Below are 21,186 nucleotides of genomic sequence, written 5' to 3' on the forward strand. Positions count from 1 at the left end.
GGCGTACGCCTTTTTGCGGCAATTATCATATATCCAAATTGCCACAAAAAAGGCGTACGCCAACCCCTTTCCTCGATTCAGAAGCGATAACCCTATCATTCGTGGCCATGGTTGGCGCACAGCGTGCTTTGCGGTGAAGTTCTGTTTTTAGAGTGCAGAACAAGGGCAGCGAGAGTGAGAGTGTGACTGAGCAGTAGCAGAAAAAAAAAGAAAAAAAAGAAAAACAGTGTTGTACATAGCGGCGCTACAGGTAGCGCTGCTACCGTACTCGCTACTTTTTTTCAAAGCGATCGGGCTACATTTTAAATTGGTAACGGAAAAAGTATTTCCGCTACAAATACGGGTAGCGGGGTACTCTTCCTCCGCTACCGCTACTTTTCATAATGGGTAAGACGTGGAACACAGAAAAATCAAGTGAGATAACAGTGATGCAGATTTTTTTCCTGTTATTCCTTTCAGTTACTTGTTAGTTATGATTGTATCTCATTACGGCCGAAGTCTCATTACGGCCGATGTCTCAATACGGCCGAAAGTCTCAATACGGCCGATAATCCTTTAATCCCCAAGTGTCTCATTACGGCCAAAGTCTCAATACGGCCGAAGGCAGTCTCATTACGGCCGAAGATGTCTCATAACGGCCAAATGTGAAAATGTGTATTGTAACCTGCATTGATATGCAATGTCGCAGCCAGGTATGGATATATATTCAGCAGGGTATAAGCTATGCACTGTGCCCTTAGGGCCCTTATCATATTTATATATACATATTGTGCGACAAATGGTTATGTTATCATACCACAGCACAATGCAACATATTGTGTAATGTGTACTCCCACAAGGTAGTGTTGATGTTGCTGTGAAGCAGGCTACTATGTGGAGTTAGCTACTTGTAGAGAGCTAGATGAATATTGGCTTTGTTGTGACGCTTTTGGAGCCATCCTACAGTCACTGGCCATGACAGAACACCTATCTCAGTCGATGTCAGTTTATTTCCATTCGCCTTACAATGATACAATTCTTGCTTCTGGAATGAGTAAACCTGCAAGAAGCGAAGAGCAACCATGAATAGGCTAGAATATTAAAAAAAAAACAAGCATTTGTCTCTACATGGCTGGTTTTAATATGCTGCAAGCTGCACACGTGTTGATACGTGTCTGTTATTTCATACAAGGTTAACATAAATCTTCATCTAGACAAAAGAATGACAAGCCTTAAAAATGTGACTTCCAGGTAAACACAGAGCATGACCATGATATGAATATAGGTTCAGTAGTTCATTCCCTTAATGGAAACATGTGAATATCAAATAGTAATACATTACAATTCATGAAATGATGCATGCATAACTTTCCATTTCTGGTTTCTTTGTTATAAAAGTAGTGCACGAATTAACATTCGTGCACTACTACAAAATTTCTCACTTCACAACAGAACCTTATGATGATCTTAACAGCTCACCTCTTCGCCAGGACTCCCTGGGCAGCAACATCCTATTAGCCATGTTGTTGTTTTTCTTTTTCGGAATCCTCCGTGCAGCCACATACCATGCCTGGAATGGAAAACCAGCTATAAATAACAGTGTATTTGAATGACTTCCTCTTGAAGTATCTATTCTAATCAGATATGCTTTTATGCCTAGTATTGTGCGCGAAAGCACATAAGTACAACATTTGCAGACGTTCGACGTAAGCAGTTCAAGGAGATCAATTAGAGTACGCCGACTTGCGCTTTTATTTTTGAAGAAATACGACGACGAATTTTAACAAATTAAATATGGCTCACAATGATACGAGTAAATGCTGCTGTACGGTGATGCATTATCGGTATCTTATCGTCTTCGAATAAATTTGTTGTTCCTAAACGCGCAACAAACTAGAAACGGCGCAAACCTACGAACGAATACCGAGTTACATCTATTACAGGCACTTCGGCTGTTTTGATTAATTTAAATTACTCGTATGAGAATCCAACTATGTGTGGACAGCACACTACTAAGACAGACAATCTACGAAAGCATTACTCACCAGAATTCCTGCTTGACTTGGTCTTGGTCAACACTGCGCGATATACGTTGGGGCTGTGGCGATTCATTCAACTCGATTTTTACCGCAACAACAGGCGCTGCTCGAAAGACAACGACGGAAAATAGAGAGCCGCTATAAAGTCCGCTAATTTGCACATTACAGCGCTACAAATCGATATATGAACACGTCGTAAACAGCAACCACTTGCTCACACAAGAAACGAGGTACCCAACGTTGCTAGACACCATCCGAACTCCGAAGTGAGAGTAGCAAAACAACAAGATATCAAAACACGAAAGGAAGAGTATTGATCCCCCTTCCTGCTATAGCATGCAAAACGTGATTTGCGCTGAGATGAACATATATGTTCACGACGCGAGTAATTTTCACTTTTCACTGATCCAAAGGAGGTCACGTGGGATCTTGCGAAATTAACAGCAATGAAAATGGCGAAACGAAACTTGTGAATCGTGCATTTGCTCTTCATGGTAGCTGCCAGAAAATCGAATCAAACTTACGGGACACTGGATTACAGGTATGTTGGCATCTTTTTCATTCCTGCATATCATTTCACATTACACTATACGTGAATACGTGGTGTCATGACTCACGATGCTGGGGAAGTAGTTGCATGGGGAAGTGTGCATGGTTCTAGACTTTTAATTTTTGATCGCGTAATCGAAATATCGGCACCTCTCGCATTGTGGCTTGCATGTGACCAACCAAATGCTGTTCCCTTACTAGCGCTTCCTGCAAACGACAAAACGAAACATGTGAGAATGTATATTTTTGATTACTCATATATAACAAGAAAATGTATCGTTTTCAGGTTGCTGCCACTACTCCATGTGCCCGCAATTGTCTTGCGTGTATGATTACACTTATGTCGTCGCCCACCACGGCGGAAGTATTTTGCGTACACGCGTTTCAGCATGAAGCCTGCAGGTAACATCTGATGTTTACCCGTCGGATATTCTGAATTTACATATTGTAGCTTAGAGGAATTCCGAATGCATAGAGTGACACACACTTTTAACATTGTGACATCAGTGCCGTGGCATAAGTTCTAATGTAGTGCCCCAGGAAAATGAACAAGGGGCAGTGGTTTATCCAGAATCCCAAGCACGAGAAGGGTGTTGGAAAAAATTGTTGGAATAGTTACGTCATTACAGCTTAACATATCATTAAAGACGTATCTGAAGCTGAAATCGCGAAATTGCAAAAAATTTAGGGAGGTCTGGATAAAGCACTGACGAGGGGGACTCCTCCACCCCATGTCAAGCCTCATAAAACACCTCCTGAAATAGTTTCCTGGCTATGCAGCTGCATTATTATGACGTAATTGTCATTGTTGTCCATAATTCTTGAATATGTTTTGAATATATGAAAAAAAAAGTCTGCTTGACAGCATATGTCTTATAGTCATCATCAAACAAGAGCATATGTCATTTTGTTCAGTGGCTTATGTACTTTTTTGTAAATTTCAGGTGGACGTAAATTGTAGAAGGCAGCTAGTGGGGGAGAAGATCATGGTCATAGGTCATGTGACTCCTGGAGCTCCCAGTGGGCTCCCTTGTGGAATACTTTTCAGAACACACACACACACACAGTTTGCTCACAGAACCAACGAGTAGGATGTTGCTTGAATACTGAGAGAAAATGGCGTAACACATACAAATATCGTGTGACACATATGACAATAAAAACATTTTTCACGAGGGATGCATGAAACACTGTCGCAATATTGTGTGCATGAACCATTGTGTGTGACACAAGCCGTGGGGGCACACCGCCTCGGACACATTTTGGGAAGCATAAAACACAGTATATACAGAGCTACTATGGTGGATGCTTCTTTTTTCTTTTTGGCCGTTATGAGACATCTTCGGCCGTAATGAGACTACCTTCGGCCGTATTGAGACTTTGGCCGTAACGAGACACTTGGGGATTAAAGGATTTTCGGCCGTAATGAGACTTTCGGCCGTAATGAGACTTCGGCCGTAATGAGACTCGGGCCGTAATGAGATGTTACCGTTAGTTATGCGACGATTTCCCCCAGTTACACTAACTTCCGTAAGCTAAGCGCAATCGAATAGTTAGTAGGATATAATTCGTGTTAACCTGTGTATTTTCCGACTTTTTTATCTCACATTTGCGAAACATAAACAGGTACCTATATATTGACTACTAGGTTAGTTTCCGTCATACAATCAGTTGAATAACAAAAGTGAGTGTGTTAATAACACATTTAGGACTATGTTTTGCAACTTTGCATTGTTCGGAGCAGATAAACAAAGCGTCGTGTCCTTTGGAACAGAAATACGAAAATATATCGGAAACACAAGGGGATATCGGTATAGTTAGTCATTGCATTCAAAACGTACCGTAAGGTGTTGTGCCCCAGGTGAAGCATTTCTGGCAAGATTGAATTACCTAAGCGTACACATGTTGTCGAACGCGATCTAGTTATTTTCTCACATTACTGCAGGTATGGGGACGTTCGGACAAGCTCTCTTCCCTGGTGGCGGGCACAGCCAAAGTTTTCCAGCATATTCTACACGCGTAGAAGACGATGCTGATGATTTCACACGTCATCGCGTGAATTCTGTCTGGAGTTCGACCTATCTCAGTGAATGTGTACAATGACTGATGAAATAACTGCAGGGAACTGCGAAACAACTGAAATAAATGTTGGAAATAAATTGTCCTTGTCACCACAGGTGGCTGTGATGGCAGTGAGCGATGGCGCCCCATGGGCAGCCCAACGAGCCCATGTATGCCACACAAAATGTAAAAATACTATTCGGGAGAGTCAGTGTAGATTAACACACTTGCGTAATGCCGCGCTACACAGACAATTAGCCTTAAAGCAATTGATTATTGGCATGCTCAGGGAAAAGTATAACATGTTTCTTTTTCTCTCTCTCTCTCTCTAAAAGCTTCAATACGGAGGCAATTTCACACGGGTATAGACTCACACTTCCCGAAAAAGCGTATTAAATGTAGTTTTTCTTATAGTCGAACGCTTTGTAAGAGAAGCCGTCGTGTGGCCGGAAGAATACACGCAAGGGGTAGGCAACAACAGTTACACCCAATTCCTGTGGGATCTAACGTTTGGTACAGTATGCAAACAGGACGGCGTTGGCCCCGGCGAGAGCATGCATTATGCCATTCGTTTGGCCCTTTCACCTCCTGGTAGCCATTTATTGATGACTCGATGAGTGATCGCTTATGATGGCGGTTGCGCCATTTGATCACAGGGAAAACTGATCAATTCGTCTACAGGAAACAGATAGAGAAGTATCAGGTTGAATCCGCGGACATCTCGGAAAAAAATACTGTAACTGTAGAAAATTCGTCTTATGTTTGAAACACTCTGACTGGATAATGATTAAATGCACATACGCACCATGTGCCTTAAATTATGCCCTAAAATGCGCATCATCTCAAGGCCAAGATCAATGTGAAATAATCTATCTTGGCTGTAAGTAGTGGTATACTTTATACTGCATGCCAGCTATGTGAGGGAATATTGCACCGTCTTTAGACACATTCGACAACGATATGCTGACGTTAACATCGAGAAGTAGCGGGACGGCATATAGTATGTACGTTACTTTTGTTTGGTAGCGGTAGCGGTATTGCGTTACTTTTTCAAAGTTGTAGCGACGCCAGTATTGCGCTGCTTTTGTGTGGAGTAGCGGGTAGCGGTATTTCGTTACTTAGTTTTGGTAGCGGGTACAACACTGCAAAAAAGTAACGTCTTTTATACGTGGGTCTCTTAACAGTGAAGTCAGAAAGCGTATAGAAGGTGCACAGTGCAAAATTTCAGTTAGGGTACCCTATTTACAGGGCGAATAGCAGCAAACATTTTTCTCCGACACTTAATTGTAAGGACGGCCACGGATGTAAAACGGCAGGGGAAGGCGGAGTGACAGTATCAGGGTACTGCAAACGTATTTTTATTCGCGATGTATTAATTTTCGCGAATCGCATTTGGGAAGTTATTCGCGAGTATTTAATTTCGCTACTCCAGGTCTGTTTCCTTGCGCGGGATCAATGTCAAGCTGCGTTCGCGAGTACAATTTTCGGCGATTTTTTAGCGGTCGCGAAATTCGCGAAAATTAATACATCGCGAATAAAAATACGTTTGCAGTACTTGTTCTTTAGGAAGAGTTCTTACCCAAACGTAGGTAAGGTAAAGAAGGTAAGAGTTCTGTCCCAAACGACGACGCACATTAGATGTACAGAGAATGGAAGCAAGGACCATGGCACAACTTTGCCCTGTGGGACGGCCCATCCACCTATACAAATTTTGCATTCACCACTAAGTTCATTTCTACGTGTACGTCTCAAAATCGTACAGCGGTTCGGCTATACGCGTCTTCCGCTCTTCTGCAGCCCATTTACCTTTTCATATACGTAACTTGTGCCATCAGCTTCTACATGCCACATCGAAACAACAACTACTTCCCCGTTGTTTCTTGCCACGATCATTTGCATTTCGTCCAAATTAGGACATTTCGCCTCTTCGAAGAGTGAGAGAGAGAGAGAGAGTTCAGATGATTCCCTCACCCTCGCGCGCCCTTGAGACGTGCTTTTCCTCTTTTTCCCTTTCTGCATTTGTGTCTCGCATTCACAGTTTCGTGCCTAGAAACGAACTAATTAGTCAGAGAGCGCCACAGTCCGGAAAATTGTGACAAATAGATTCTGCAGTTAGCAGACCAAAAGTTGCTTCCTCAGTTGGAGGCTACATGCCGCCTGTGCGCACACCTCCAGGGTATAAACGGGTCACCTTTGGGAATTCGTTCCTCGTCTTAATAAGACGTACTTCGAGAACTCGCTTTCCGATTTCCCACCCTCCTTTCGCCTTTTTCATTACATATACCTACAAGCGCACGACGAAGCTTTCTTAATCTCGACCCCCAGAGTACATGCGGTCTATCCAATCGCGAAGCGTACAGGTCTGCCAGTTGTTTGTTATGGCGTTTCTGCAAATGAGGAGTCAACAACAAGTGCGCTCTCTGATTGGCCAGATTGGACGAACGAACAAAGCCTCGCTGCAAGTATTTTGTTGAGAATAAGAGAGAAAAGAAAAAAAACGAAAGAAAAAGGAGTTGGCGAGCAAGAAAGAAAGAAAGAGAGAAGAAAGTTTTGAAGGAGGAGCCGGGAGTCGTTAGGCTTAACAAAGTCGTTGTTTGTCTTTTCAGGTGAGCTGGGGGAGCAAAAGGGTTCGATTTGTTGAGCTTAGTTTCGTGAGAGCAAATAAAAGAAAGCAGCAGACTCTGATTTCGTCGGTATTCCCCCGGAGCGCAGGCCTTGCGGGGATTTAACTACATGTTCGTTGGCTATAAGTGTGAATCTAACGGATTAGACCATGTACATGTACATTCCTGTTAGTTCCTGCCTGTAATGGATTACTGTTGCCTCGTCTCGAGAGTTTCCGTTTGCTTTTCTTCATTTGACAGATTTTCGCATCTTTTTTTAGAGTTGTTTACTCCGCTCCTGTTTACGGAGCTAATTTTCCGGGACGGTTTCTAATTTGCGAAGTTTTCGCTCCGGTACCATGGGTCTTCTTTTTCGAGTACGCGTTACAGCATAGGTGAAAGTGTAGAGAAATAAGAATAAAGGAAAACAAAAAGAAGGAAGGAGAACTCAACGTGCACAGAGGAACGTGTGATCCGCTGACTCTCGGGGGCAAAGGTAAATTCGCGCGATTTAATTTAATTAGCGAAAGGAGCGTTACTTTTCTGTCGTTAATTGAACTTTACACAGAGCGAATGCTCGAAGTGTGCGGGAATTCGCAGCTAAATGCGAACAGAAAAGAAAAGAAGACGCGAAAAAGGAGATTCGGTGATTGAGAGGAGAAAAATCTCGACGGACCCCCCCCTTTTTTTTTGTTCTTATACCTTTCACGTGAGGTAGGAAATCGAACCCGATTGGTCGGAAAAGTTTTACGAGTGGGCGGAGTCGTTACGACAGACTGTACGGCGTCGTTAACGGGGTGGGCTGTTAATTGTTCCAACTGGTTGCAGCAGAAGATACGAAGATGGAGGAAACCTGGGGAGCTTTCGAGCTCAACCCACGGATGGCGCCACAGGTCAAGGTGCGAGGTGCGAAGTCGCAGCCTCTCATTCAGCTCATGCGGGTTGTGGCATTCCCATGCTGGGGGCGAGCAAAAAGAGTTTAACGATATGTAGCGGTTTCGCTTCTCTTGTTCGAAATTTTGTTACATGCCACGTCTTAAATTGCGCGGCGAAAGGAAAACATTGATTTGCACGACTACCATACAGTGTCTTTAAATCACCTAGACTCTCTCATCTCTCACTATAACGAAATTTTCTCTTAAAAAAAACTTCCATTTTTTAGAAATATATTTTCTTTATATATATATATACACACATATATAACGAAATTGCTCGGTTCATGGTCTAATCCAGCTGACTAATACAGTGCCCTAAAAGCGTTGCTCAGTTTCCTGGACACTGAACTTCACTGCATAAAACGCTGAAGGCAAAGCAGTGCTCGAAATGACACCGTTATGACTCCTGCTTTGTGCAAAGCGAGGGCTTGTACGCCTTTTTGTGTCAATTAACATAATCGCATGGGTCTCCTATAGAACGTCTCCTGTTATTTACTGCTCGCACTGTACATATCATCAGGTTAATGTAATAAATTTTCTTTATATATAGAACGACGTACCTCCATGGTTTTCAACAAATCAGAGGAGAGAACGATGCCATTCCGGATGGTTCATTCCACCATCATATCGATCGTTCTCTCCCCTGAAAACGATAGGCGTACGCCTTTTGTTTTGTGCGTGTTATGTTAATTGTCACAAAAGGGCGTACGCCTCGCGGTTTCCACAAATCAGGAGTGATAACGGTATCATTCTGTGCAGTGGCTGGTCTCCACCGCTCCGGGCGATGTTATATGCGGTGAAGTTCTGCCTTCTGAAAACGGGAGGAGGAGCCTATTTTGTGCCGTGCATAATGAACACAAAATAGGCTCATCCTCCCGTTTTCAACAAATCTAGGGCGAGAACGTTGTCATTCGGGGGGATGGTTGGCTAGGAGCGTGCTATGTGGTGAAGTTCATTTTTAAGAGTGTACTACAAATGATATAGGGTTATCGTTCCTGCACTCTTAAAAATGGACTTCACCGCATAGCACGTTCCTAGCCGGCCATCATATCGTTCTTTACCGTGATTTGCTGAAAACTGACGGCGTACACAATTTTTGTGGTATTATGCGGTTCATAATTACCACAAAAATAGCGTACGCCCCCCGTTTTCATCAAATCAAGGGAGAGAACGTTGTTATTTGGGATGATGGTTGGCTAGGAGCGTGCAATGCGGTGAAGCTCCGTCTTTAGATTCGAAAAAAGAGGAGGTTGCGCCTGTTTGTGTCAATTTGGATATATGATACGTGCCACAAAAGGCGTACGCCCCCTCCTCTCTTCGAATACGAGCGATAACCCTATCGTTCGTGGCAATGGTTGGACCAGAGCGCGTTACGCGGCGAAGTTCTGTTTTCAGAGTGCGACGACGTTAGCTTCTATAAGAGTGCGGAAAAGCAGGCCAAATAGACAACCGAGTTCATAGAGTCCCCACCGAGCTGCAGCGTATCTTTTCAGACTTTTTGTCAGCCTCTCTTTTCTTTTTTACTATTATTATTATTTTTTATGGAGATCTACGCGCCGTCTAGTTAGCACAACGAGTCGTAAAGTTGGACACAGGCGCACGGCCCAGGAGAGAGTGGCTTTTAACGATCCCTCACATGCGGTGAAACACGTCAGGTGAGCATTGTGCCGGGTGTTTAGATTACGTTCCCAGCACGTGCATTTGTGACAGGGTGTTTCCAGCCGTTTGTGCGGCGGGGGAAGAAACCTTCGTCGTAAATCAGCCGCCTATTTATTGAAGCTCCTTTGGCCCCAGAAGACGGAGTCGTGAGATTCCCGAAACAAAAGTAAACAGTCGCGGCTCTCCGGTTCGCGTCTTGTTTCTACTGCTGCTGGCCTGCTTGAAGAACTTACACTTGCCAGATACTGTGTCACGTTTGTGTCGGTACAGCTTTTACGCTCAGCTGCTTTTTCTCTTCTTTTCTCAACGACTCATATATGCAGTCGAGGGTGTGAAATGGCGTCTCAAGCGTGGGAGGAGTCCTTCAAATACGCCTATAGGTCACGGTTGCTATTTAAGTGATAAAATGATGATAATAAGATCATTTCGAAGTAAATGGTCGTTAAACGGCGCCGATTGTTGCCCCGAAGTCCTATTAAAAAGTGAAAACAACCGCCCTTGTTTCAGAGAAAGAGAAGGGAATCACTCTGGAAGACAAAAATATATTCACGTATTACATTCGTTGTATTACATACCTGCATTACACTATACGTACATATATTTCTTAAAGACCCCATGTTGGGTACGAATACGATTACACAAGATAGACACGACGTCACAGGCACTGAACTTCAACCTGTTGTTGAAGTACAGTGCCTGTGTCGTCGTGTCTGTCTTATGTCGTCCTATTTGTACCCAGCGCTGGGGTTTTTAGCGGTTTTAAGTAATGTACCAATCAGCCCAATTTATCACGTTGTCTCACGGACGCAGTGCTTATTCGAAGCCGTCAAAGTCTGATGCTACAAAGCCGGCGTGTACTCGTGCTTGCTGTCTACCATTCATTATTTCCCCGTTTTCCCCGAACATGGCGCTTACCGTGTATTCATCCCATACCATCATCACTTTTCCATCATTTATTGTTCTGTATTCACACCCGTGACATTCCCCGGAATGCTCCAGCGGAAGATGTACATCATAGCTTTCTGTCACCACGTGAGCACCAGCGTTCAACGTCATGTCCTTTCGTGCTCTCATGGTGAGTATCTTGGGGCTCAGCTGCAAGATAATTCGTAGTAGACGACAGGGCCAACGGTGTCGTCTGTTACGTCTGCAAGACGCCGCACCCGATATTCCTGCTCCGCGCGAATGTTCAAGATAGGACACGGCAGAACTTCTGTCCCCTGAGCATTTTTTTTTTTCGTTTTCTTCCACGGGAATATTCCGTGGTGACATCGCTCGTGTAAATACCCGGCTACACGAACGATTTACACTGGCACTCGGGTGGATCAAGGCTTGGTGCCAGAGGGCGCAAGGCCTCAGGGGCCTTTTTTGCCTTTCTTGGGAAAAAAATCCGACTTTGTCGCCCTGCACTTCGGCAGGACCGGTGCTATAGGGGTGTGCAGGGCCTGAGGCAAAGGTACATCGCTGGGCATGTTTCACACGATTAAGTGCATACTTGATATTTAAAAAAAGTAATCCCGGGTTGAGGGCGTCGTCCGCGGAACCTATGCAAGCGCGGGGCCTAAGGCAGTCGCCCCCCCCTATCGCCGGCCATGCACTTCGGTGCACTTTTTACAATGCATAATGCGCGCACTATACATAGGAAAATACGGTATCCAACAACATCAACGTCATAGATTCGGCTTGCTGCTCGGCAGCGGTAGTTTCGCCGTATCGCTTTTTTTTTTTTTTTGTCGGCCTCGTTCAAAGCTCTAACCTTCGTCCAGCATCGCCTCACTCCACGACATTAACCCCCTACTGTACCTTCTTCCTTCACAGACAGGAGGACGTTCTCCTCGTCAACACTTTGTGTTCTCGTTTCTTCTTCCTCAGGCAGCTGGGCGGTGCTGCATTAGGAGAAGCATTACCGCTAAGGCAACAGCGCAAGAACCGGTAGCAAGCCACGCTTGAGGTGTGGCCACGACTAGGTGGGTGAATAGTTTTTTTGTTTTTTCTTAACTCCGCTCATCTCTAATGATGATGAAGGAGGCTTGATGCGGGCCGCGTGTGCTACGCTAGCCGCAACAAGGCCACGGGTCGCTCGTTGCTTCGTCCGCCAACGCGCTCATCATAGCTGCCTCTGAAGTGTCACAGATCTCCATTTCGGGTTCCCCAACATCGTGTAATGTTTGGATATGAATGGGGGTAGGGTGGAACGTGTCCGTACAAAAAAATAAGAAGAAAACCACAAAGGCGGGATATTGCGCGGGCATGAGGCGTTGGCATGAGGCGGCTGTAAGCGGAAGTTACAATGGAAGATGCAATAGCGGAAGGGGAACCAAGCGCAAGCTTATAGCGGCAACACGGGTACCGTGTTCATGATCATATTTTAATTTCCGCTCCTGTGTTACTTTCCTACAGTCTTAAAACTGAGGGGGGGGGGGGGGTCGAGGTAGCTTGCCGTTGTTGGCCGCACTCAAATGGGCATCGTCACGACTATAGCAAAGAAAAAAAAATGGGAGAGGGGAGTTAAGGACTTCAAAGTGACGCACAGGATAACCGATACTAAGGGGACGGAGGCACACTGTAGGTGAGAGGTGTACTAGAGTGGTCTTTCCGCTAGGCCCGTTTCTTGAAGAAAGCGCACGAGGCCGCGAGTTTTTGAAAGTCGTTCCGCGCAAGAACCTTCGGGGAAGAGGACGTCCGTCAGTATGCCACGCCTGGCGTGGGGAAGATGAGTTTCCCGCATAGTATGGTATGCACGGCATTCTGTCAGGATATGCGTGATAGTCTCCGGATGATTACAGTGCCCACAACTGGAGTCCTCCCTGGAGCCGATCTTGAACAGTTGCGAGTTCGTGAACGCAGATCCCGTGCGTAATCGATGGAGCATTGTCTGCATACCACGGGGAAGATCTTTCGTGGGAAGAGAGGGTCGGTGATTCTGCATGATGTCCTGTATGCCAGGAAACTGAACTTCACCGCATAGCACGCTCCTAGCCAACCATCATATCGAATGACATCGTTCTCTCTCCATGGATTAGATGGAAACGGAAGGCGTACCGGCCATTTTTGTGACAATTATGAACTGCATAAGTGTCACAAAAAAGGCGTACGCCTCCCGTTTTCAACAAATCAGGGGAAAGAACGATGTCATTCGAGATGGTGGTTGGCTAGGAGCATGCTATGCGGTGAAGTTCAGTTTTAAGAGTCTAGCTGTGTTGAAAGAAAATTTAATACGACATGACAACGAGAACAGAAAACCAGTATGAATAAGACTATATGTACAGTTGGGAACCACGACCTACTAGATTATGACAACCATGTCATAATCGGCAACCCTTATGAGGAGCCTTTCCGCACGATCCGCTAGGGGCGCTACACATCGGTCCGCGAGATCTACATCATGATTGGACAATGGAAATTCGAATTTTGAACGCGCAGAAGCGGATGTACGACTACTGGAGCAGACGACAGCAACAGCTCCTATATGAAAACTCGTAGAATGATGATGATAATCAACTTTAGAAAGAACCATCTTCCGTGGGACATCTACCGCTTGTATAAAAATACTAAGGTAAACTGAAGTACAAAGTATTGCAGAAATTGAGGAAGCAATAACCTAGCCGATGAGCCACCGCTAGCTTCCAAATGCGGCACTGGGAAGGGGTGCCTATGACATGGTCGTTATAATCTAGTAGCTCGTGTTCGGAACATGTAACCTCTGAAGGCGAAGAACAACGGCAAAACATTCAACCAAATATTTACGGCAAACCTAACAACAACTACGAAGAACACAAGCCACTACGTATCAGACCATATATGCAGTTCAGGACATGCAACCTCTCCGCCAGCAAAAGGCAACAGGAAAACATTCCGCCAAGTATTTACAACAAAACAACAACAGCAGCAGCACTATAGGTATCAACACCAAGATATTCACCGAAGTATGTGCAACAAGGAACAAGCTGGCTGTGTGTCAAAATTACAAGACAACTTGTGCACTCAAAGAAGAGAGAGGGAGAGGGGGATGTATGGGCTCTCCGTTACTGACCACGAAGGAGTGGACGTGACTGTAAACTCCAAGAACATAACTTCACCTAAGTTTATTAAATGTTGAACACATTTATTAATAGAATAGTTAGGAAACAAGCGAGCTGATGATATAGATCCATACTGAAGAAACCCCGAGACGAGGCACACGAAAAAAAAGGGGACAAACACAACGAAGTCTGTTTGTGTTTGTAAGTCCCAAACGTCGCCACACCAGTACTGGACAGCTGTTTCGGCCTTATTGGGTTTGTGTTTGTTTCTGTTTGCGTTACGTTGTGTTTGTCCCTTTTTTCCCCTCGTCTCGGGGTTTCTTCTGCATGGACATTTATTAAATTTATGAGCACATATACAGACATTCCATGCATTTGTTTCCACGTTTAGCTTTTTTTAGGGCGTATACACTCTCGGAAAAAAGGGTGGAGCAGTTGTACCTTTCAGGAGGCAATATTTGTCGCATATGTTGTGCCTAAAAGGTGTCCAAGTTCTACCTGCTACCCATTCTCTGCCACGAATGATAGGGTTACCATTTCTGATTCGGTGAGCAAGGGGGCGTACGCCCTCTTGTAGCAATTTGAATGTATGGTAATTGCTTTCAGCACCCTCTTCCGCCCTTTATCAGACGCTATATGTCGATCTAGGTGGTAACTATAGAAGTTACCACCTTTTCACACTCTCTTGCATTAGAGTGTAATATGCCCGACCAAAGGTTAATAAATTGATGTTATATGTGCCGAAACCGGCCTTGACCAAAATGTGAAACGACACCCTTCATGAGAGACGGGTCATCGTGGCTTCTATGCTACTTGAATGTCCATCTGATAGCTGAAAAGCCCAACGGCAAATATGGATGATAAAAGGGATGTGGTTTATGGGCCAGTGCTCCCTTAACTCTATCAGTGACCTATGTGTCCCCTCAACGCGTCAGCTCGATGCGATTGGAACATCCGGTGCTTTATGTATTTATTTATTTTTTTCCGACGCGAGGCCTGGCGGACGATAACCACACCATGATGAACGTCCATCACTGGGTGGACATCTGATACATGTTGGCACGCTCTGTTTTGTCCTGCATATGGTCTCGTATATCTTGACATTTCGTGCACGTAATTTGGAGACAAAAATGCGTGGAGACAAGACAGCTGTCGTTGCTGGTGCCACTGCGCGCTTTCAAAAAGTATTCTTTTTCTTTGCTTCGGAAGTCACCTAAATCTCGCTTCTTTCCGTAGGTGCTACGTGTGCATTTATTCGTTGCGTGTGCAAGCAAGGACAACGTGGCTGCCAACGCGCACACTCTAAAAACAAAGCTTTACCGCATAGCACGGTGTGCGGCCACGTTGTCCCGAATGATAGGGTTATCGCTTCTGATTCGAAGAGAGGTGGGGGCGTACGCTTTTTTTTGTCAATTATCATATATCCAAATCAACAGAAAAAGGAGTACGCCCTCATCTCTCTTCGAATCAGAAGCGATAACCCTACACTCTTAAAAAAGAACTTCACCGCATAGCACGCTCCTAGCCAAACCATCTTTGTACGCTTTTTGTGTGACAATTATGAACAGCATAAGTGTCACAAAAAAGGCATACGCCTCCCTTTTCAACAAATCAGGGCACATAACGATATCATTCGAGATGATGGTTGGCTAGGAGCGTGCTATGCGGTGAAGTTCATTTTCCTGGCCAGCTATCATTCTCTCCCCTGTTGAAAACGGTACACTCTAAAAACAGAACTTCACCGCATAGCACGCTGTGCACCAACCATTGCCCCGAATGATATGGTTATCGCATCTGATTCGAAGAGAGAGGTGGGCGTACGCCTTTTTGTGACAATTTGGATATATGAAAATTGCCACAAAAAGGCGTACGCCCCCTCTCTCTTCGAATCAGAAGCGATAACCTTATCGTTCTTGGCAATGGTTGGAGCACAGCGTACTATGCGGTGAAGTTCTGTTTTTAGTGTGTAGGCGTACGCCTTCCTGCCACACGTATGCATTTATGTTAACTCTCACAAAAAGGCGAACGCCCTGCTTTCCACAAATCAATAACGGTGTCGTTCTGGCTTTCAACGTGGTGGTGAGGTTCTGTTCTAAGAGTGACGTCTTTAACACCGAATAATTAACACGATATAATAAGTATCATAGCAATTGGGTCTCAATAGCAATTGAATGCTTGCTGACAACAATGCAAACAGAGTGAAGAATAGTCTTCGGTGGAATACTGTAAACGTATTATAATTCGCGGTGTATTAATTTTCGCGAATTTCGCGACAGGTAAAAGCTCTCGAAAAATTGTACTCGCGAACACAGCTCGACGTTCATCCCGCGAAGAGAAACAGCCCTGGAATCGCGAAATTAAATACTCGCGAATAACTTTACGAATGACTGAATGCGCGGTTCGCGAAAATTAATACATCGCGAATAAAAATACGTTTACTAGCCTCGATTTGTTTCTGTATCTTTTTTTTCTGGCTCCCCAAATTTGTTTAATAGATTTGTTGAACAGCGTCCGTCTGCGGTGAAGGCGGCCTAAGCCGTTTGCATGCTATTTCTAGAATTCATTGTGTGGAAGGTCAATGCGTGGAGTTTCCGGTGTCGTAACTGGAGCTCATGCGTGTCTCTATAGTCTCGCATGACTTCACGAAAATCATTCTGTACTACTGCGTACAATGAAATCGCGAACTAATAGCCTATTCCTGCGGCCAAATCTTTGCTGTCTCGTTTAGCGGTAAACTTTTTTTTTCAAGCAAAGGCTCATGAAGACATGAACGCATGATTTTGTGAGGCTTTCTGGTCCCTCGTTTGTGTCAAGTGTTCCGACTAGTTCGGGTTGTTTGTCTCCCGGCCCCCAACTACTGGGTTTTCACCTTCTTTCTATTTTTTTTATATTTATCTATTTCGACTAACTGCGGCTAAGTGGTCTGGGGTAGCCAGTCTGACTTTGACGCGACTTACATCACCATTTTTTTCTTTTAACCAAGCGAAAGGTTTGTACAGGTGTCAAATTTCTTGGCAACTTTTTCGCTCTTTGTCCCTTATGCAAACTTGATAGCACTTGACGCCACTGGACCCTGCCCATTATTGTTCAACGAAACGCCATATACTGCACTGGCATTCAGAAGCACACGCATTTACTCGCACCTTTGAATTATTTTTTCACCTAAAGACGTTGACTTATTTGGACGGTACGTAATGTCCCATTTTTAATCTCTAATGGCTCCAAGGAAGGACATCAGGTAAAGCCACCACGGCAATTAACCCCTCTCCCTAATTACACAAACTTACAGACCGCTAGTTAAGAGCCCTGCGTCGCGCGACTCCCTTTTTCTGCGACTCTCTCGTGCAGTGCAAACGCTGGTACGACTGTGTGTCCCCCTGGCGTTGGTGCAGACACTGACCGATCGGAGTGCTCTGGTTGCGAGGCTCTGCGCATCCGACCCTAATTGCCCGTGCTTTATGGATGACCACGATGCATTAGTTATGTGTGCGCGAGGCGGAGGGGATGCAGACTCTGTCACACGTTGCCTGCGCTCTGTGGGAACGCATATTACGAGCCTGGTTTCTTTCGTTGTTGCAGCTCTTCGGAAAGTGGCTTCGAAGGACGGTATGGGAAGTAGAGATTTATAGGTATAAGCGCTGCTGGACGTTAAATATGCATGCCAAAGGCTATACAGGATCTGCAGGAAGATAATTAGTAAACAAAAATCCCGTTTTGTTGCCAATGTGTTCAGGTCTACACTCTAAGAGAAAAGGGTGTGCAAAGGTGGGAACTTCTATAGTAACCTATAGGTCCTATAGGGGACCTATAGGTCAACGTAGCGTCTGATAAAAGGTGTAAAGGGGTGGTATAAGCAATTATCATATATCCGAATTGCTACAAAAAGGCGTACGCCCCTCGTCGCTCTATCATTCGTGGCAGAGAGTGAGGTAGCAGGTGGGGCTTTGCAACTTTCAGGCACAACATATGCGACAATTACTACTTCCTAAAATGTGTAACTGCTACACCTTTTTTCTTTTTTTTCTTCTGAAAGTGCAGACCCTCGGAAGGACGATATGCAAGTAATGCTACGCTTCGGGTGCGTTCCGTGTCGTAATCCGCACAGCATTCTACACTATAAAGAAGGAGTAAAGTGGGGAGCAACCGTAGTAGGTTGCAATTACTTCCCCATTTTACTCCCTGACCCTGATTCTCCAAATTGTCTAGTATTCGAATAAACTACGGTGCACTCTTAGAAATGAACTTCACCGCATAGCACGCTCTTATAGCCAACCATAATCTCGAATGGTATCGCTATCTGCCCTGATATGTTGAAAACGGGAGGCGTACGCCTTTTTGTGACAATTATGAACAGCATAAGTGTCACAAAAAAGGCGTACGCCTCCCGTTTCCAGCAAATCAGGGCAGATAACGATATCACTCGAGATGACGGTTGGCTCGGAGCGTGCTATGCGGTGAAGTTCATTTTTAAGAGTGTGCATTTAGTCCCAAAATGTCTGAAATTAATCATTTATTTTTATTTATTTATATTACTCAGAGATATAGATGGATAGAGAGAGTCTGAGAGAGGTTAGCTAGGTCTGCGCTAGGGTTTCCTTACTAAGGACTGTATACACCTTCCTTCCTTACGTGGTCATGTACGTAACCTCCTCTTTTTCGACTGAGGAACTCATTGTCTTATAGTCCCTCCGTTTATTCCCACCGATCAGCCAACACTCTTAAAAATGAACTTCACCGCATAGCACGCTCTTAGCCAACCATCATCTCGAATGATATCGTTATCTGTCCTGATTTGTTGAAAACGGGAGGCGTACGCCTTTTCTGTGACACTTATGCTGTTCATAATTGTCACAGAAAAGGCGTACGCCTCCCGTTTTCAACAAATCAGGGCAGATAACGATATCATTCAAGGTTATGGTTGGCCAGGAGCGTGCAATGCGGTGAAGTTCATTTTTACGAGTGAAGCGTGACGCTTTTTATTCGCTATTTACGAGGTGCATCGACGAAGTAAGTTCCGTTCACAAACGTTGGCGCTGCTGGACCGCGGTCACAACTGTGGGGACCCGACCTCATTTGTCCACTGCAGGGAGTCACAGGCACCAGTTTGAGACCATAAGATGGTCGTGACGCATGTGTCTTATTATTTGAAATGTTTGCGGCAATAAGCGGCCCGTCGCCTTCCATACACTCTTAAAAATGAGGGGGGGGGGGGGTGATGGCAGGCAGGATAGGCTCTTAAAAATGAACTTCACCACATAGCACGCCCCAAGCCAACCATCATCCCGAGTGACATTGTTCTCTCACATGATTGGTGGAAAACGGGAGGCGTACGCCTTTTTGTGACAATTAACATTTCTGCATAAGTGTCACAAAAAGGCGTATGCCTCCCGTTTTCAACAAATCAAGGAAGGGAACGATATAACCCGGGATGATGATTGGCTAGGAGCGTGCTATGTGGTGAAGTTCATTTTTAAGAGTGTAGTTCCTACGTGCCGTCGAAGGGACAGTTCTCCGACAGTTGTTTCTGTTTTAGAACTGACGAGGACAACGTTTTCGTCGTGGCCAGAGTACCTGATGTTTTTTTTTTTTTTTTAAGTGGTGAAAAACAAGATAAAAGTGAAGAAAAATGAAGATAAGAACAATGAAGGAGACGTCAAAAATAAAATTTGGGAGTACATTTACACGTAAGGTGAGTCAGTTGAGATGAGGTGAAGGCGATCGACATGATGTAGTGGAGCGCCTTGCATTAACTAAAGTAGAAAAATAGGGTAGTTGGTAAATTATACTACATTAAGAATAACGCGGAGACACAGGGACAAAGAACCGCAGGACAAGACAGCAGGACCCCATGCATACTTTAGCTTCATGATTGGCGGCGTCATTCTACCACCGCTGCGATCCAAAAACTGACGGCTCTTCTGCGACATTAATAGCTCAGTGACGGCGGAAACCCGATTAAATGTCGTTTGAGATATATGAAGCACCTATGAAGCATATATGAAGTGAAAAAAAAAAAAAACATTTTTTCATGTCTTCCTAATGACTAAGCGCAATTTACTTTCTGGATACCCCGCGTATATCCAGAGTACTTATTAATCGGTTATTTGTTCGCGCAACTTTCTCGTCCAGCACAACACACTTGGGGCGCCGAAGAACGCAACGATTGGCGGCCGAGCGCGCGGGAAGGGCCGGTGAGAATCATCCGGCGCGTACGCCTGCCAGTGTGGCGCGTACGCCTGTGACATTGCAGAAACCTTGAACTGCGTCGACGGTCGCGGTTGTCGAGCTGTGTCATTCGATCCACATTGAGAAGCGTCGCGCAGAATGCTTCCCAGCAGGTATCCCTGCGGCAGGTGTCCGAGCAGCAACCACGAGATCGCTGCTCGGGTGTCCGTTCCCACAAAGCGAACCGAACACCACGGGTCACAGGCACGGAATGAGACACCCCTACCGCAGAAAAGGCAACCCTTGCGTGGTCTGTACACGAACATTCGGTGGGTGTCGCCGCTAGTGTTTCCTTCCATCAGTGTTTTTGCGGTCCGTCGCAGATCACGCACAAATAGTGCGCGTTTTCATTTTGTTCTTCCCTCGCGGTGCGGGTTTGACCCACAGCGATATTTAATTGACGAGAATAATGACATTTCCGAGGTATGGAACCAATACCACCAAAGAGCCATTTTGCAAATTCGGAAATTATTGTCGTCTGTACAGTCAAGCCTCTAATTCTAAAATTTCCTTCATGAGGACACGGGGATAAGACGCTTCGCCGGTCCTGGATACAAACCTCGATTTACGAATCACCCGATCTATATATGAACGGCTTTTCTAGGAACGTTAACTGTTTATAAATCCGGGGTTAGCTGTATTTGCGGCTGCACCTCGACATCTTCCGACGTGAGATCTTGGGCCGCCTCCTATCGGATACCCCTGAAACTACAAGTTATCTCATGCATTCGATACAACATGATCATACAAGACGGCCAGTGTTATCTTTTCTGCGAAAACAGTGTTACATTTAGGCACTGAACCAGCCTCAGAGGAGCAAAGCTTCGATTATCATGTCAAAACAAGTATAAAAGCAAAAGTCTGTTATTTCTTTTTTTTTTTCGTCTTTTTTCAGCGGTGACTGGCTGTAATCGCATACAGCTGTAATTCGTCCCAGTGACGCCACTGCTGGCGTCACATTCAGTCCTGTTGCCGATTGCACCATAATCAAATATCTTCCAGAGGGAGTAGGTTACTGCAAGCAACACTGCGCCGCAACCTTTCTGTCAGTTATCCAAGAACGTCTACTAACTACTAGAAACGATGTCATCATTAGAGAGCGGGACACAATGAA

At 45.0% G+C, this 21,186-nt stretch overlaps 1 protein-coding gene and 2 long non-coding RNA genes across 3 annotated transcripts in view; 1 reads left to right on the plus strand and 2 right to left on the minus strand.

Moving 5' to 3' along the window:
- The window catches only part of LOC135396799 (B-cell lymphoma/leukemia 11A-like), a 279,520-nt gene that overhangs the window by 119,790 nt on the left and 138,544 nt on the right, over positions 1-21,186 (minus strand). The window lies entirely within an intron of this gene.
- Positions 970-2,662, minus strand: LOC135398104 (uncharacterized). Its single transcript, XR_010424001.1, has 3 exons — positions 2,025-2,662; positions 1,459-1,549; positions 970-1,039 (listed from the first exon to the last, which is right to left on the minus strand). It is a non-coding gene; the product is annotated as an uncharacterized LOC135398104 (long non-coding RNA).
- LOC135398103 (uncharacterized) lies at positions 2,428-3,746 on the plus strand. Its single transcript, XR_010424000.1, has 3 exons — positions 2,428-2,559; positions 2,854-2,969; positions 3,512-3,746. It is a non-coding gene; the product is annotated as an uncharacterized LOC135398103 (long non-coding RNA).

The sequence above is a fragment of the Ornithodoros turicata genome, chromosome 6, assembly GCF_037126465.1.
Source record: "Ornithodoros turicata isolate Travis chromosome 6, ASM3712646v1, whole genome shotgun sequence".
Lineage (NCBI taxonomy): Eukaryota > Metazoa > Arthropoda > Arachnida > Ixodida > Argasidae > Ornithodoros > Ornithodoros turicata.